Source organism: Mytilus galloprovincialis, chromosome 12, assembly GCF_965363235.1.
Source record: "Mytilus galloprovincialis chromosome 12, xbMytGall1.hap1.1, whole genome shotgun sequence".
NCBI classification, from domain to species: domain Eukaryota; kingdom Metazoa; phylum Mollusca; class Bivalvia; order Mytilida; family Mytilidae; genus Mytilus; species Mytilus galloprovincialis.
In genome coordinates, this window is record NC_134849.1 from 19,327,545 (window position 1) to 19,346,298 (window position 18,754).

Here is an 18,754-nt window from a genome sequence, read left to right on the forward strand (position 1 = left end):
TCAATTCACATTCAGTGGTAAATCGATAATATTCTAGCCATTATGATTGCCTATACGTGTATCTTTAAATACTTCAAGATTCTTATTGGTGTATTCTTGTCCTGTGCATTCTAATAAAATCACGTTAAATCCAAGGAAAATTGACGTTTGCTGCTTCTCCACTAAGCATGCAACATTAAAGAGTAAGGACAAAGATTGGTGGGCCCATAGTCTGAATAATATGCCCCGATAAAATAATAATGCTTAGCCTTTCTACACTTGATATGTGAAGACGGATCGTTTACATGTACGTTCGAAAGGTATGATCTTTCGTTGACATTTTGTCAATACATCTACAGTGAAATGCAGTCAAGTTTAGCGTTTCATAGTTCATTGATAACATTCTGGCGTATCACAAACAAACAACTTTTAACGTCTCATTTCATTGGCTGAAAGATTCAAATACAATCCACAATCGTAGTGTGCACATGAATTGACACAGGTGACTGACTATGGAATGTACTATGTTACTACGAACGTAAAAACAAGTTTTTCACAATGCAAAGTCACAGTGTAGATACTATTCTGTACGCTATCCGGAAGTCGCGATTTTCGAAGCGATGATTTCCAACTAGCTAACAGGACGGTTTTGCCTACGGTAACTTTTCTCATCATTTGTTTACTCCTATATCTACAAAGTGCTTTGAACATCTTCAAGGTATATATAGCATCATAAATATGAGTAACTGTAACAAAAACATGCATTAGAATATAAAATATACGTGTGCATCACATCAACTTGGTAGAAAAAAGTGAAATCGACGAACAATTTTGCTCTCGTAGTACAAAGCAAATAATCTTTTATTGCAAATATTTGCATCAGTTTACAGTTAAATATATACTGTTTCAATATTCTTTTCGTATTGAAGAAGAATATTCGTATTTCCCATTAAAAATATGTTTTCCTTGAGGATCCCAAAATAAATTACTGTACGATCAGTCTAGAACTGACTGTATTCTAGAAGCGATTTCAGATTCTTTGGCTGTATGACCAGTCGTGATTTTGAAGAAAAAACAACAGCATTTTGAAAGTATATATACGTGTATATGTGATATTATGAACTATCCAGGGAACTATAACGTGTAATTACTTTCATCAGACAATACAAATATATTTCTGATGATTTTTTTTAGACGGCAAAATAATTGTATTTTGTTCCATCAGTCTTATTTAAAATCAAATGCCTAAAAAGTAATACATGTGTTGAGTCGATACTTGGGGGTGTTTCGTATCGTGTTATACTTGATAACTTTTTGCCGCTGGACCTTAAATATAATGGACACAAATTCAGGCTATATCTTTATCCTTGCTATCAAGTGACCAAGTGAACATCATGAACATTTAATTACAATTGTACATACATTATGAATTAACAATATCAAAATAAAAGAAACATACATGCATATAAAGAACCTTAAATATAAATTCTGTATATTCCAAAATCATCTTTTAACAAGGGAACTAACTCTCATCTTTACATTCTTTAAATATATATATGAAATTAGAGTTAACACTCAATTTGGATAGTCCCTGACTATTTGTCATACTAAATACTTTATTATAAACCTTTAACAATGAACATTGTAAAATTGTATATCTCATTCTCATATATAATCTTCACATTTCAAGCTCAAATTGAACTGGCAGTATATTTTATTTCTTATAAAAATTAATAACTTATATTGTAAAATGCATGATCAGAATTGAAAGATATGATTAATTAAGGACTTTCGAGCAATATATATTTACTTATATCTTAACATTCTTAAGTGATAAACATTATTTTATCAGTCCTAGTATCCCGTTGACATAAACATTTTCTCTTCTTGATCAAAACTATTTATTTCCGCCTTCCCAAGACTTACGGCTTATTGTTCAGTTTCCTGAATATCTTAGAGTTGAACTTATCTATAAATATCATTTTAAATATTCCTTTGGTTCTTATTATTTCTAAAATTGTTTTCTTTAAACGAGTATCGTTCTAAACAATATCAAATTATGTCCCTTTAATATTATAAAATAAAACCAATATCTGCAAACATGTAATCTTTACGGAACTTATCATATGCTTAAATTCTTGATTAAATTACCTAATATTCAACTAACCTATAAACTTTACAAATTATATATATATACTTATCGTAACTGAATAAGTACTTTTACTTTAGTTTGATTTAACAAAAATAAATCCATTAAGAGTTAAATTATTATTCTTAATTAGTTGTTAACACTTATACTTTACATACCTTAAATATAATGGACACAAATTCAGGCTATATCTTTATCCTTGCTATCAAGTGACCAAGTGAAGTTTATTATCAAAATTTATCCCTTAAAACCTTTTTTTCACGTGGTCACCCCAAGATCAACCTAAATTTGTTTGTCCAATCAAAAGATAATTTATTCTTCAATTAACACTTAATTTGAGTTACTCCTCCCTAAAACTATTATACAATAGACGATTATTTTTTTATAAAATAATCGCTTTGCCTTCGGCGGGACGCTATCCCTATTGATAATGATTTATTGTCTAAAATGTGCCCCTTTTCATAATTATTAAAGCTTAATTTATTTCAGGGGGATTAACATGTCACAATCTTTTTGATAATGTTTTCTATAATTTCCTGTTACATAATATTGCGTTGTAACTTTGTTTAAAACTTTTAAAATCAATTTTATTAAGTTTCTCTTAAAATATGAACCTTTTTATTTATTTGTAAATTTAACAAGTCTTTGCTCTATCTATTTAATATACTTTCATTTATTATATATTCTTCTATTCTATTTTGAACGAATATTTTCTACGTCACAAATACCCTGTCGGACAAAAAAAACTTTGGTCCCTCAAAGTTAACTGTATGCTAAATAAAATAACATCAAAATACTCATTGTTATTGTTTCTATATAAAAAAAATTACACCAATAACATATATACATATATACATGCACATCAATTTTCATCTATTCTACATTTGTAACCTGGATTCATTTTCACTCATGGTTTTTTTGTATTTGATTTACCCATGATTGAATCAATTGTTCTGATGGATGAACACCATCCACCAGTTTTGCATATGCATATCTTTTCTTTGATCCAGTAGATTTGTGTACATATGCTTGTATTAATGGAGTTGCCAATTCAGATGTTTTATTGTGGCTTATAATATATATATTTATTTGATGAACAGCCCAATTTAAGTTGTCTTGCATTTTCATATAGTTTTCTGTATGAAGAAGGAATTTTGTTTTATTTATATAAAGTCTATGGTAGTTCCATTTTTCAATATTCATTGTTGTAATTGGAACATAAATGATATAGCAATTTATTTTACTTAACCTTTCTGTAATAAATTCTAAGGCATGTTTAATTTCAATGACTTTGTCACTTTTTTTGTCAAAATATACTTCTTCATATGTTTTCTTGTAGTCTTTGTCTTTAACACAAATGTCAGGAATTCCTGCCATAATGTAAACTAATTTCTTTTCTTTTATATTTTTCAATTTTTGAAATGCAATTTCACAAAGATCAAAAAGTTTGGCACCTGGTTTAACAAAAAAATCTTTGCATTTAATATGTTGTTTGATTCCACGTCCTCTACTGGATGAAAAGAAGTAACTATGGTTAAATATCTATAACAAAATAATACAACATATGATTAATATTCAAACATAATGTAACATATATATGATCATACATTTTCAAAAATAAAACACATTTACATTTTTGTTAATAAGTAAAAACAGAATACGAGATAATTTTTGTATAAAGGTAACAAGGTCGCGCAATATACGGAAAAATACATTATATTCGGTTATTTCTTGTAACAATATCCATGAATTTATATCTACACATTTGGTTTCTCCACATGATATAATGATGTTATTGAATCCTATCCTTCTATGTTGAACGTATAACACATGACATCTTGTAGTTGCTTTAGTTTTCTTTAATATTCACATGTATTTCATTTCTTCGAATTCCTCCGTTTTTCTCATTTCCACTAATGTTAATGTCATTTAATAATCCGGTGCCATTTTTCACAATCCTAACCTTACTATATATTATTTATATGATGACAAGATAGAAAATATTCATGTTCAGGCAATATCAACAAAACTCAAGGCTCGTTTATGATTATGTACATATTATTGTGTTTTAATAAAATATAAACAAAAAATGGTTGTTTTAAAATCTGTTTTAAGCGTAAAGCTTCCCAGAAAGAAATTTTAATACTTTTAGGACCTACTATAGATTTTTGTGTCAAAGTATTCGTTATGATAAAATCTTCCCAATTAATATGTAAACTAGGTCTAAAAATTCCAGAAACACTGAGACTTTCAACTTCTGGTGGCATTGAAAAAGTCCAATATGATGGACATAGTGGTAGCTTGCAAAGGGGAAGAGTTAAGCAGTTTGAACCTGTGGTTATCTCTAATGATATAAATGTGTGTTGAGAACTTTTCCTCTTTTTGTATAATACAAGAAAAACCACAATGACAATCAAAATACCAATGATGGCCACCAAAATATGATTAAATTTTAGTTCATTAAAAAAATTTGATGAAATTGGGTTTGATGTTGTTGTTTGAATGTTTTTATAAATAAATGATGGTGCTGTCATAGCTTTTACATGGCAAGATCCTTGAAGTATTATTATTGCTGTTGTTAGTTTTTTTATTTTAAAGAATGCCCATATAGCAAAAGTAAATGATATGGATGCTAGTACTGTTCCTATCATGCCTAAAATACCATTTAAATCAGGCCAACTATCTTTAACATTTATGATTCCTTCTAGCAGTGGCTCTGCCAAATTATGGAAAACCATGCCTTCTTGTTTTGTAGCTTCAGCCATTTTTGTAAGGCTTAAATGATTTCTTTTATCATTTGACAAAAATGTTGAAAAAGAATGATTATACATTTTAAAGTTTGGAATTGCAATGTTTGGTATTGTACTAAATGTAGAATTTGGTTGAATATCTTTTAATTGTTTAGCATCAAAAAATTGTTGTAATAAAGCAAGATTTATTGGATATATAGTAGTTATATTATTTGATCTTTTACAATTTGTAAATGATGGTGGAATATATAAGTTTTTAGTTAAAATAGAACATCTGCATGGGATTTGAATTATACAAAAATCACAACCTTGTTTTATTATTTGTTTTCCATTACAATCCATATTTAACTGGGGGGTTTTATATATTACTACAGATGATTGTGTTAATGCAACAATTTTTGGTTTTATTACATCATGTAAAAATCTGAAGTCACACAATTGGTTTACCTTCTCTTTTTGGTTATTATATATTGATATTAAACATGAGTTTATACTAGTTGAAAATGATTTCGTAAACTGACAATGAAAATTATCATTATATTTGGTACATTTTTCTACTTCTTGGTCTGACAATGTTATATAATATTGTTTATCTTTTGTAATAGCTATATATTTAGGGGTATTTAACAATTGTGTAGCATGAGTTGTTGAATTATGTGGAAATGGCAAAGACGTTACTTTATACAAGTCAAATTTTGACATTTTGTATGCTAATGGTATGTTTAACATCACAAATATATCAGATTTATGTTTTGAAAATACAAAATTTTTGGTATCATAATAAAAATTTTGACTAGTTTGCGAAATATAAAATCCTGGGTATTTTGTGTTTAATACCTGTTGTATCCTGTTTAGTGTGCTGGTTATAGTTGAAGGTTTTATTAGTAAGGGAGACAATTTTCCCTGTACTAAATCAAAAATTCCCAATTTCAATTGTTCCAGTTGCTGATTAATTTTTGAAGATAAAGAAAATGATTCTATTATCTTTGCTTGAAGATGCAGAAATAAATTTTCTGTTTCTCTGACATTGTCTAATACAGATTTTTGCATCATATTAATTTCATTATGATTGTCTGATATTTGCGTAACTAGGTTTGAAATTCTTTTATCCACAGAAGCCATATATGAAGATTCATGCTGATCATGTTGAGCCATTGTATTTGTTAACTTTAATGTTCTAGTAGTTAGGGCATTTATGTGCCTTGCTAATAGGTTTACATCATCCATAGTTGCTGTATTGAATAGAGTTTTTGATAATTGCCCCACGAAAGATAAGATTGCTCTTTTAGATTTTCTTCTACCTTTGACTAGTGTTGGTTTGTTGGTTGGTATTAATTCTTTTATCACATTTACGGTTTCATTTAAATTAACCACATTTTGCTTTTGCAACAAATCTAGTTGTACAATCATTTCATTGTATCTTCTGCATATTTGCTTTTGTTTACATTGTTGAATTTCTACACTTCCTTTCTTTATTGGCATTTTAATTTGAAAGGTATGTTTCCAGACATCTTTTCCAAAATGAATTCTACCTTGTTTTTCAAATATAATGCCATAATTAAGTTTAAGAATTTGTTTATGAGTAGACTTTGCTTCACTTAACTGAATGAAAGCTGCTAACATGATGAATATCCAAAACAAAATGGCAATTGGGCTGATCAAAGCAGACACCTGTCTTTTTATCTACAACGAGAGAATTTTTGTCTGTTAGATCCAAGATATACACATTAGAAATCGTACGTTTTTCTTATGTATAAGCACTAATTTATCTTTTTAGTTTTACCTAAATTGATTTATTCTTATGATTCTAACAAAGAAAGTTCAAATATTGTTTTAGTTTTGATAATTTTTGTTTTGTTTGCCGTAATGAAATTTATCATGTATTGGTCACTCTACAAATCATACTTTTTTTTTTTTTATTTCTCATTATTTCACATTATTTCCCTCATCATTTTACTATGCGCATAGTTTTGGGGTAAGATTTTCTAATTTTCCTTTTATACATTTTGCATTTCTCCTTATCAAATTTCATTTCGCTTGACCATATAGGATTAATTTTTATTTCCTCCTAATTTTTATAGCTAAAGCTAAATATTTGATTTTCATTCTATATTTTTCTCATTTAATCTTTATGTTTTTGATTTTGAAAACATGTCATATGTTTTCTTTTTCTTATTTTTCCATCTTTGGTATGTTTATTGTGAAAGTCAACCAACAAACCTTCACCAATGTCTTTTTCAGGTATCCAGGTTGTTTTTTTATATCCAACCCATTTGACCCTGTAAAAATTTTGCCCATTTTGTCTTTTCTTTGCTACTAGCTTTTCAGCTTCAAATTGATTATCATCATTTAATTCATCATTCTCATTTTGATTATCATTTTCTTGAATATTATCATTGCCATTTTCTTGAACATTATCATTATCATTTTCTTGAACATCATTGTTATCATTTTGTTGAATATTTTCTTCATTATTTTGCTGTCCGTCATGTGTATTGTCAGTCTGTTGTTCGTCTACTTGTCGATCTACTTGTGGTTGCCTATGGTCCCTAGGATCCTCATATATTTTTATTCTATTTGCATGGATTCTTGACTTTATCAATTTATGATCACTTAATCTTCTTAACTTATAAGTGTTTTCATTGGCATGGTTAATATAAAAAGGACCTACCCATTTTTCATGGAGTTTAGGTGCCGACCCTTTAGGTACTTTCATGCATTGCATCAAAACTCTGTCACCTACCTGAAATTTTGGTTTCGCTGCCTTTTTGTCATAGTATGTCTTAGTTTTTTCCTGACTTTTACTTACATTATTCTTGGCAATTGTTTGTACTGCTTTTAAGTGTTCTATAAGATCATTAATATGTTCTTTCACTGACCTACCTATGTTTTCTTTCGGTTTAACTGAGATATCAAATGGTATATTCATTTCCTTACCAAAAACCATATGAAATGGGGAGTATCCTGTTGACTCTGTGTTTGGTGACATCCGTAAAGCCATCATAACACTGGGAATTAGCTCTGGCCAATTCATTTGGTCTTTAGTACAATATGTACGCAAGGTCTGAGCTATTGTACTATTCATCCTTTCACACGTTGTATTTGATTGTGGGTGATATGAACTTGTTGTGTGACGTGTAACATGGAAAAGTTCACATAAAGCTTGTATGAGCTTTGAGCAGAAATTTTGACCTCTATCAGACACCAAAGTTTTAGGACTTCCAAATCTAGTAAATACCTCTTTGTACAAAATATGAGCAATTTCCTTAGCTTCTTGTGTTTTCAGCGGGAATGCTTCAGCCCATCGTGAGAAACTGTCAACCACTAGTAATACATGTTGATACTTATCTTTACTTGTTGGAAATCCTGATAAGATATCCATGTGCCATCTTTCAAATGTTTCTGCGACTGGCAGAGGCATTAATGGTGCTGGTCGTTTATTTGTTGGTCTTTTTGCTCTCTGACATGCATCACAAGAAATGACATAGTTGTACACATTTTGATACATACCAGACCAGTAGTATTTTTGTTGTAAAGCTGCATATGTTCTACGAAAACCTTTATGACCTCCACCAGCTCTACAATCATGGTATGCTTCTAAAGCTTCTTGTCTCATGCATTTTGGAAGTACAATTTGTTCAATCATCACTTCTGATCTAGGTACTCCTTTTGTTCTAGGTAGGTATTGATGTATTAACTCACCTTCTGTGCCGAACCTGTACAGGTCTTTTTCGTATATTATACTTTTTGCCTTTTTATCATTTTGAGGTAATATACCACTTTCTAGAAAGGTTACTAAGTCTGACAATTCTGTACATTGTCTTTGTAGCTTTGCTATTTCTGACATATCATTTAATCTTACCTCCTTGTCATTTGTATCATTTATGGCAGCAATATATGGTTTTTGAATTTCATATTCAAATGTAATTTCTGTTAACATACTTACATCTTCTGGTTCATTTGTTTCTAAGCCTAGTACTTCGACTTGATTAATATCTACCTTTTCGGGGATGGGTGGGTAGGGTATTCTTGAGATTGCATCTGCATTTTTGTTATTTTTACCTTCTTTGAAGATGATATCAAAAGTAAAATTCTGCAACTCTAGTGCCCATCTTCCTAATTTTGCATTTGTATCTTTAACCTTATTTAGCCATAATAAAGCTTTGTGGTCAGTGAAAACAGTGAATTTGTCATGGGATAAATAGACCCTATTGTGTTTAATTCCTTCTAACACAGCCAAACATTCTTTTTCACTAACAGTCCATTTCTTTTCTTCCTTTTTCAGGGCCCGACCACCAAAAGATATTACTCTTTCCCTATTTTGGTCATCTTTTTGACCAAGTATATACCCTATCGCTTGACCTGATGCATCTGTGGTTAGAATAAAAGGTTTTGACATGTCTGGGAATGCCAAAATTGGTGCAGATATTAACTTTGATTTTAATAATTGAAATGATTCTTGGCATTTGTCTGTCCATTTGAATTCACTTTCCTTTTGTAGTAGGGAATTTAATGGAATTGTTATTTTTGCATAGCCTTCCACAAATTTTCTGTAATAGTTACATAAGCCTAGAAATTGTCGTACCTCATGTTGGTTTTTAGGAGCTGGATGATTTTTGACAATATGAATCTTTTCAGGATCTGTTTTAACACCTTCTTTTGTCAAAATATGGCCTAAGTAGTTTACTTGTTTAACTCCAAAGTGACATTTGCTTGGTTTTAGTTTGAGGTTAGCCTTTTTGAGTCGGTCAAAAACTTGATCTAAATGATACATGTGATCTTCTAAATTTTTACTAAATACCAGAATATCATCTATGTAAGCCAATACATTTTTCCAGTTTAAACCTTGTAATACTTGACTTATAACTCTTGAAAAAGTAATACTGCTGTTTCTCAGACCAAATGGCATTCTTGTCCATTCATATATTCCTGAATGAGTTACAAAAGCAGCTTTTTCCCGTGAATCTTTGTGGAGTGGGACTTGCCAATATCCCTGACAAAGATCGAGACTAGTAAATATAGTGGCTTTTGCTTCCCCAATAGCGTCAAAAACGTCATTTAAGCTTGCTAAAGGCCAGCATTCTACAGTTGTCTTAGAATTTAGCTTGCGATAGTCTATACAAAATCTAAAGGACTTATCCTTTTTCTGACAGAGCACAACTGGGCTGTTGTACGGGGAAGTGGATGGTTCAATAATCTTGTTCTCTAACATTTTGTCAATTTGCTTTTCTATTTCAGCTTTAACTTTGGGGGTTGCTCTGTATGGGGGTACTCTAATAGGAATGTTGTCAGTAGTTTCAATTTTATGTTCCCCTATATTACATTTCCCCAATTCAGACAAGTCAGCTGCAAACACATCTCTATTTACATTTAAAAATTTCAAAAATTTCTGTTTCTGATCATTTGTCATATCTGATGAGTCAAGGTCAAAATCTATTTTACTTTTAGATCTTTTACTTTTTTCCCTTTTCACTTTTGAACTATTTATATTTGCTACACATTTGTTTTTTTGTTTTTCACTTTTATCATCAGATAAGCTTTGAATACTATCTTCAACCACTGGCATCACATTTGCTATTATGCTAAATTTAGGTATTGTGACTGCCATATCAGTAGGGTTAATAATTTGAAGTTTTGAACCTGCTTTAGAAACTTTTACTAAACAAGAGGCTCCTATCAGTTCATATTTGTTTAGTAAAGGTAGTGGTTCTAATAATACTACATCATTCAAAAAAATATCTGAAATTTTTACTGAAACATTTGCCATACTATTAGCAGGTACTTTAAATCTTTTAGCCGTTCTTGCTTTTCCAGATTTTGTACTAAGGAGGGAAACTTGTAGTGACCCTTCATGTATATACAATGTGCGGGAGGGATAATGGATATTACATTTATTTTGTAATAAAAAGTCATCACCTAAAATTACAGGATATTGTAAATCTTGAACTACATGAAATTTGTGTTTAATGACAAGTCCTTGAAATTTAAGTGGGAGTGTAACTTTACCCAATACTTTATGTTCTTCACCTCCTACTCCATAAATATTCATGAAATTTGTTCTCTCAAGTTCTATTTTACTTTGATTTAACTTATTTATCAAGTTTTCTGAGACACATGAGATAGAGGCACCTGTATCAACAAGTCCTATTGTTTTAACATCATAAATTTCTATTGTAATTTTATTTTTATCCATGGGGGTAATTAAGTTAACTCTTGGAGACTTGCCACTATGCCCACTTTTAGACAGCCGCCTAAAAATAGGCTCGCGTCCCTAGTGCCTAATAATTTCGCCTCTTATGTTTCTGATACTATGACATTGCCTTGAGTAATGTCCAATTCTTTCACATTTATAACATTTTTTATCACTTGCATCGCAAGTTTCCCTTTTGCCTGAACATGACATATTGCCACATGCTGTGCATGTGTTGGTTTTATTATATGAGTTCCTGGCATTTGAATTGTAAGCTGGTCTGGCTTGTTGATAATTTGAATTCTTTTGAAAATTTCTTTGACCATTAAAGTTTCTGCCAGGAGTTCTATTATTTTGCCAATTTGGCTTGTTTTGATAATTTTGATTGGCCTTGCCAAAGTTGGCCTTCAGTTCTTGATTTTCAATATTTAAATTTTCTACCTTGTCAGATAATAATTTAATTGTCTCACTTAACGATTTAAAGTCATTTTGTGAAATGGCATTGATTGAGATTTGTTGACTGATGTTTGATGCTAAGCATTTTTCTGCAATGACGGCGGCTTCTCTCAATTCGGCCATGTTTTTCGGATTTTGTTGTATAATGGATTGTTGTAGCGCTTGTTTAAACCCTTTTCTTGCTATTTTTAGAACTAAGCATTCTGGGATTCGTTGACTTGTAGCTTTTAGAGTAAGTCGGTCTAAAAATTCATGTACACTCTCATTTGACGCTTGTGTTGTAAGAATATCTTCATCATCTGATGTTGTAAATCTTATTTCTAGTAGTTTTATAATTGATGCTAGATTTGTTTTTGCTGAATCTGGCAAACTTTGAAACCAAATTTTTGCTGGACCAGATAGATAGAATGTTAACGCATTTATGGCGTTTTTGTCTGTTAGGTTTTGCAGTTTAGTCCACGATGAAAATTGGGAAATCCATGATGAAGGTTTTGAAGATCCGTCATATATTGACGGTTGAAGGAGTGCTGTTGCATTAAATATAAAAGGTTGTACCTGTGGATTTTGTTGTGCTTGGTCCTGTTGTTGCATGTTTGTATGTTGTACTATTCCTTGTGTGTCACTTTCTGGATGTATTTCCACTGTAGTTATTTGACTTGTACCAGTTGTGTTTGTGGTTGTACTAGTTGTGTTTGTGGTTGTACCAGTTGTTGTGTTTCCTGTTGTACCAGTTGTTGTGTTTCCGGTTGTACCAGTTGTTGTGTTTCCAGTTGTACCAGTTCTTGTTATTCCGCTTGTACCAGGTGTTGTTCCAACACTTTCTGTTGTTTGCTGGTCTCCTTCTGTGGTTTTGTTGGTCGACCGCAAGTTTCTGTTTAGGGGGGTGCTTGGCATTTCTAAATTTTAGGTACCGTTCTTTCCTCTCTCCTCCACCAAATCTGTTGTGTCGATACTTGGGGGTGTTTCGTATCGTGTTATACTTGATAACTTTTTGCCGCTGGACCTTAAATATAATGGACACAAATTCAGGCTATATCTTTATCCTTGCTATCAAGTGACCAAGTGAACATCATGAACATTTAATTACAATTGTACATACATTATGAATTAACAATATCAAAATAAAAGAAACATACATGCATATAAAGAACCTTAAATATAAATTCTGTATATTCCAAAATCATCTTTTAACAAGGGAACTAACTCTCATCTTTACATTCTTTAAATATATATATGAAATTAGAGTTAACACTCAATTTGGATAGTCCCTGACTATTTGTCATACTAAATACTTTATTATAAACCTTTAACAATGAACATTGTAAAATTGTATATCTCATTCTCATATATAATCTTCACATTTCAAGCTCAAATTGAACTGGCAGTATATTTTATTTCTTATAAAAATTAATAACTTATATTGTAAAATGCATGATCAGAATTGAAAGATATGATTAATTAAGGACTTTCGAGCAATATATATTTACTTATATCTTAACATTCTTAAGTGATAAACATTATTTTATCAGTCCTAGTATCCCGTTGACATAAACATTTTCTCTTCTTGATCAAAACTATTTATTTCCGCCTTCCCAAGACTTACGGCTTATTGTTCAGTTTCCTGAATATCTTAGAGTTGAACTTATCTATAAATATCATTTTAAATATTCCTTTGGTTCTTATTATTTCTAAAATTGTTTTCTTTAAACGAGTATCGTTCTAAACAATATCAAATTATGTCCCTTTAATATTATAAAATAAAACCAATATCTGCAAACATGTAATCTTTACGGAACTTATCATATGCTTAAATTCTTGATTAAATTACCTAATATTCAACTAACCTATAAACTTTACAAATTATATATATATACTTATCGTAACTGAATAAGTACTTTTACTTTAGTTTGATTTAACAAAAATAAATCCATTAAGAGTTAAATTATTATTCTTAATTAGTTGTTAACACTTATACTTTACATACCTTAAATATAATGGACACAAATTCAGGCTATATCTTTATCCTTGCTATCAAGTGACCAAGTGAAGTTTATTATCAAAATTTATCCCTTAAAACCTTTTTTTCACGTGGTCACCCCAAGATCAACCTAAATTTGTTTGTCCAATCAAAAGATAATTTATTCTTCAATTAACACTTAATTTGAGTTACTCCTCCCTAAAACTATTATACAATAGACGATTATTTTTTTATAAAATAATCGCTTTGCCTTCGGCGGGACGCTATCCCTATTGATAATGATTTATTGTCTAAAATGTACCCCTTTTCATAATTATTAAAGCTTAATTTATTTCAGGGGGATTAACATGTCACAATCTTTTTGATAATGTTTTCTATAATTTCCTGTTACATAATATTGCGTTGTAACTTTGTTTAAAACTTTTAAAATCAATTTTATTAAGTTTCTCTTAAAATATGAACCTTTTTATTTATTTGTAAATTTAACAAGTCTTTGCTCTATCTATTTAATATACTTTCATTTATTATATATTCTTCTATTCTATTTTGAACGAATATTTTCTACGTCACACATGATTCGCTTGTGGACTTTTTAATAGTATATCGTTACAGTTACATGTATCTGTTTAGGAGATATCTGTATTGTATTTTAAGCTCCGACGGCATCAATTGGGGATTTGATGGTCGCAAATTAAGTTTACTGGCGACGCGTTAGCGGAGACAGTAAACGGGTATTTGCAACCATCAAATACCCAATTGATGCCGACTGAGCTTAACATACAATATTGGTATCTACATTCTAAAGAAACTGACAGAAAACAACGTCAAAACATGAATTTAAAATCTGTCATATACCGTCTGCGCTTGCGCTTACGTCCCATAGCATCAATTGCCAATCGATGCCATGTGGATAAGTGACGTTATCCAATCAAAATGAACGTTACAAACGTTGTTGCATTAGAATTAGCTATTACATTTTTAAAGATTATTTACACCGTCCGCCGTTGACCAATTGATGATAACATAAATCAAGCTTGTCTCTTTTAAATTAACAAAAAATGGATAAAGACAGCTTTGCATAGGGGGATAATTCATGTGATATAATTTTGGTAAGTTTACAGAAATAGAAGGTCCATAATGCATTACTCGAGTAAAAATGGAGCAATTTCAGAAAACTTTAATGATTGGTTTAGGAGGTGTTGGAAATACCTGATGGATGCCGCCATATAATGCAATGTTCAAGTCCGTATCTTATATAAAGTAACCCCATAAAAGATTTTTTACTAAAATTCGAAATAGACGGTGCACAATACAGTCATTATCATTTATGATAAGGAAACCGAATTAGATTGATTAATAGTTATATCAGTGACGGATTCAAAAAAAGGGGATCCGGCAGTTTGAAACCCTTTTTTAACTATCAATGCATATGTATGGGAACATACATTTGGAATCCCCTTTTCTCCTGGATTGGACCCCCTCTCCATTTTAAAAATGGCCGGAACCCCCAATGTATATATTAAGTGGTTTATGAGGAGATGCGCTTACAAAACCGGCAAAACATATTGTACCGGTCCAAAGGACGAACGGAAAGACGGAATTCTTTATCACTATAACCCCCCGCTTGACAAAGTGGTGTACAATTGAGTGTCAAAGAGACAGCTCTACATCTTAAACAATGTGATGAACTGTGATCAATTATAGGCTACAGTACGGCCTCGAGAATATATAGAATACAGTGACATAAAGACTGATCATACAGTTTTAAAATATACAAGCGAGACTGATCGTACAGTGAGAAATTCAAACAAGTGTAATTTTCTTATTTCTGGCTTCAAAGATCTGGTTGAAACTTTTACCACCACTTGAAATATACTTCATTTAGTTAATTAAGTCAGGTTTTTACGTTAATATGTACACTAAGAGGGTAAAAAGATTGTTTTTAGGTTCGCCGACTGATTTTTCTTAGTGATGCACTTGTAAATCTCTTGATTAAGGCAAAGATACGAATAATGAATGTGCGGAATTTAATTCTAAACCATTTGAGAATATCGATGTCGGCTGAATTAATCATTAAGCAATGTACAGATGATCAACTTACCGTTTAATTCAGTATACCAATCAAATTTAAAATGTGATCCAAAAAGTTCTCGCTTCAAAAATCGCGACGTCCGGATAGCGTACAGAATAGTATCTACACTGTGATAGTTAAGTTTACAAATCTTTGGTCAAAAGAATTAAATAAATGTTTTGTGAAATTCAAATAGTTGTGTCGAAATATTATACCGCAGCAACATAATTATCTTGTACCACATTATGAAAAATATATGGATAAAATAAAATACATGTGCCGCTTTTTATACGGACCACTTTTGATTTCTTCCAATGTCGAAGTTACTTGTAATAAGGATCTCATAATACTGATCCATTACAATAATTTAAAAACAAATTATGATGGTTTCACATTCCTGTTTAAGTGTTTTCATGCTATAAAACGAACATACCGGTAGAACATTACAGCAGTAGCTAAGCGTTTGGTCATTCAGAAATTACGTATCATTTACGGAGCAAATTGTCCCGAAATATAGAAACAAAGCAACAATAATCGTATCATTTGTGTTTTTTTGTACGTGTGGAACTAAAATAATAAATAAATAATTATAATAAATATCGTAGACTAGTTTATAAGGAACAATATAAATGTACTTTTTTCGATTTCAATTGGCTGAAAACTTATCTTTTAATTTCATACCGTAAAAATAGTTGAACTATCCCCCAAAGTGACGTGTAGTATGCATGCGTATTTAAAATGAAATACAAAATCATACATGTAAGATAAACTGAGAATCAAAATATTAAGAAACTACTAATGAGGATGAATGAATGCGTGTACAAGAAGGGACACACCCGCTTTTTATCAATACATTTATTGAATAAACACGCTTTAAAAAACTGATTGTTTTCTATGTTTCTATTTAGATATTTACATTATGAAATTTACGTTCGTTTTTTAACCGAAAATAGCAAAACAGTTAATTATAAATTCATGAAGTATATCGCTGGAGTTTATAAAGAATCTTTCCTTCCACTCTCCATTTTTTCTTAACAAAGCATGGTTGGTTACATGTTCTGAATTTACTTAAAATTTCGGGATTTTTTTTCAAAATCAAGTAAACTGAATCAGGAAAATAATTCACACTATCCTATGTCAAATACCTAAAACTTGCGAAAGAATATGAATAGTGTACATGAAAGTTTATAAACACAGACCCATTTACTAGAAAAAACCAAGCGATATAGTCAGCATGTAATTTTGTTATTTGTGTAGTTAAGTACGGTTTCATAAACTAATAAAAAAATGCAGGACTGAATTTACTGAAAATAAAAGACAGGATAGAGATTACAACTAAAAAAAAAATGCATGACAAAATGTTTCACTCAAGTCCCCCCCCTAAATCAAAATAAAATGGTAGCACCCTTACGGACGAAATCAAAAGATTAAGGTAACACGATACCGAATGGCATATCTCCCGATTTCCGAAATTTTTGGCATACGTCTACTTTGAATCGAGTTACATCGGAATATGTAATAAAAAATGGGGGTCACCATTTTTGTTTTTTTGTAATTTTCATAGGAAAACGTCAATTGTGGCGACAAATTTACTTAGGTATATAGGGGAAATGCCTTTTTTTTCGGCTTACCTTTTTAGATTTTCGAATGGATGGCTATTTTCTTATATACGGAGAAAAAAAAAACAAAAAAAAAACTAACAGTATATCCAGGATTGCATAGTGAATCAATACACGTATAGAAACTCACATGTCACCATCCTTGTTTTTGAAATAAATGACTTCAAAGTTGATCGATAGGCCTAAAATTTGACCAAAAACGTGTGACGTTATGGTGTACGGAACATAACGTTATTCCTTCTCAGAGAAATGGAGAGAAAAATATGTGTCGGGATCTGAATGAGTATATTTTATTTTCATTCCCCCTTTCGACTGTCGTAAAGTTCCTAGTAATGCAATATAAAATTCTACTGAATCAAATATAATTTTATTTCGTCCTGCACATGGAATTTCACTCATATGAATTAATATTAATATCGTCTGATTTTCACATCAAACGAGCATATACTTGAAACTTGCGCGAACAGGTTCCATGTGAATCTTAATTTATGATAATAGTTCATGCATAAATCACCGGAATTTTTTACACGTTAAATTTACGTAAATATTTGAAATAAAATTATTTAAATAATAGCTTTGTTCTAAAATTTGATTAAAACCATAAAAAGTACCTTCAGATTTACGTGAAAATTAAATGAAACATTTCACGTTAGATTCATCCGAATTACTGATTTTTAACTCCAAAATATTAGACAATGGTGATATCATCACTGCATCCCGTGATGCAGAAATATACATGATATAGTATTTTAAAAAAAAATTGATTCATTTAACATTTTTTTTAATTACTCGGTTTGATGGTTGTTTAACGTTCAGTGGCAAATGGTGCATGCATGCTCGGGACGATACAATACAATTTTGAAAACAGTTGTTTATAAAAGGCACATTTGATGCATCACTCAAAAAAGAATAATAATTCTGTGAAAATAATGAGGAAAAATAATGATCCTGATAAAATACACATTCCAAAAAATAAAATAACAAAACTCCAAGAAAAATTCAAAAACGAAAAAATCCCTTATCAAATGACGAAATCAAAAGCTGAAAAACATCAAAAGAATGATAAACAGCTGTCATATTCTTGACTTGGTACACACAATACATGTAGTATAGTGTACTCTGGTGGTGTAAATATGTTTCTTGTTTGCTCAGCAAGTCGGACAAATCTTCCAAACTGTTAACCCGAATAATTCAGTCGTTATATTCCGCTTACTACATTAAGTAAGTAGGAGAGATCGATTACGGGGAGGGACTGAATTATAAATAAAGTATCATGTTACCCCACTTCCATAATGAGCAAGCTGTAACATAGATATTTAGTTTTGCGTAACTGTTCAATTTTGGTCTTCCTCGTGGTCTGCGTTTAAACTTTGTCGAATTTTTTTTTTAAAATTAGAGGCAATGATTTAAATTTTAACAACTAAAGTTCCAAGTGACGGGTGTAAATGGTAGGATTGATTGCTTTGATTATTGGTTGGTTAACGTCCAGTGGAAAATATTTCATGCATGTTTAGGACGAGAACAAGTTAACAATAAATACAGTCAATACATGTAGGTAGGTT

General features: G+C 30.8%; 1 pseudogene; it reads right to left on the reverse strand.

Annotated features, from left to right (window-relative positions):
• Positions 1-1,326: 1,326 nt before the first annotated feature.
• LOC143055238 (uncharacterized) lies at positions 1,327-18,269 on the reverse strand (annotated as a pseudogene).
• Between the last annotated feature and the right edge of the window lie 485 nt (positions 18,270-18,754).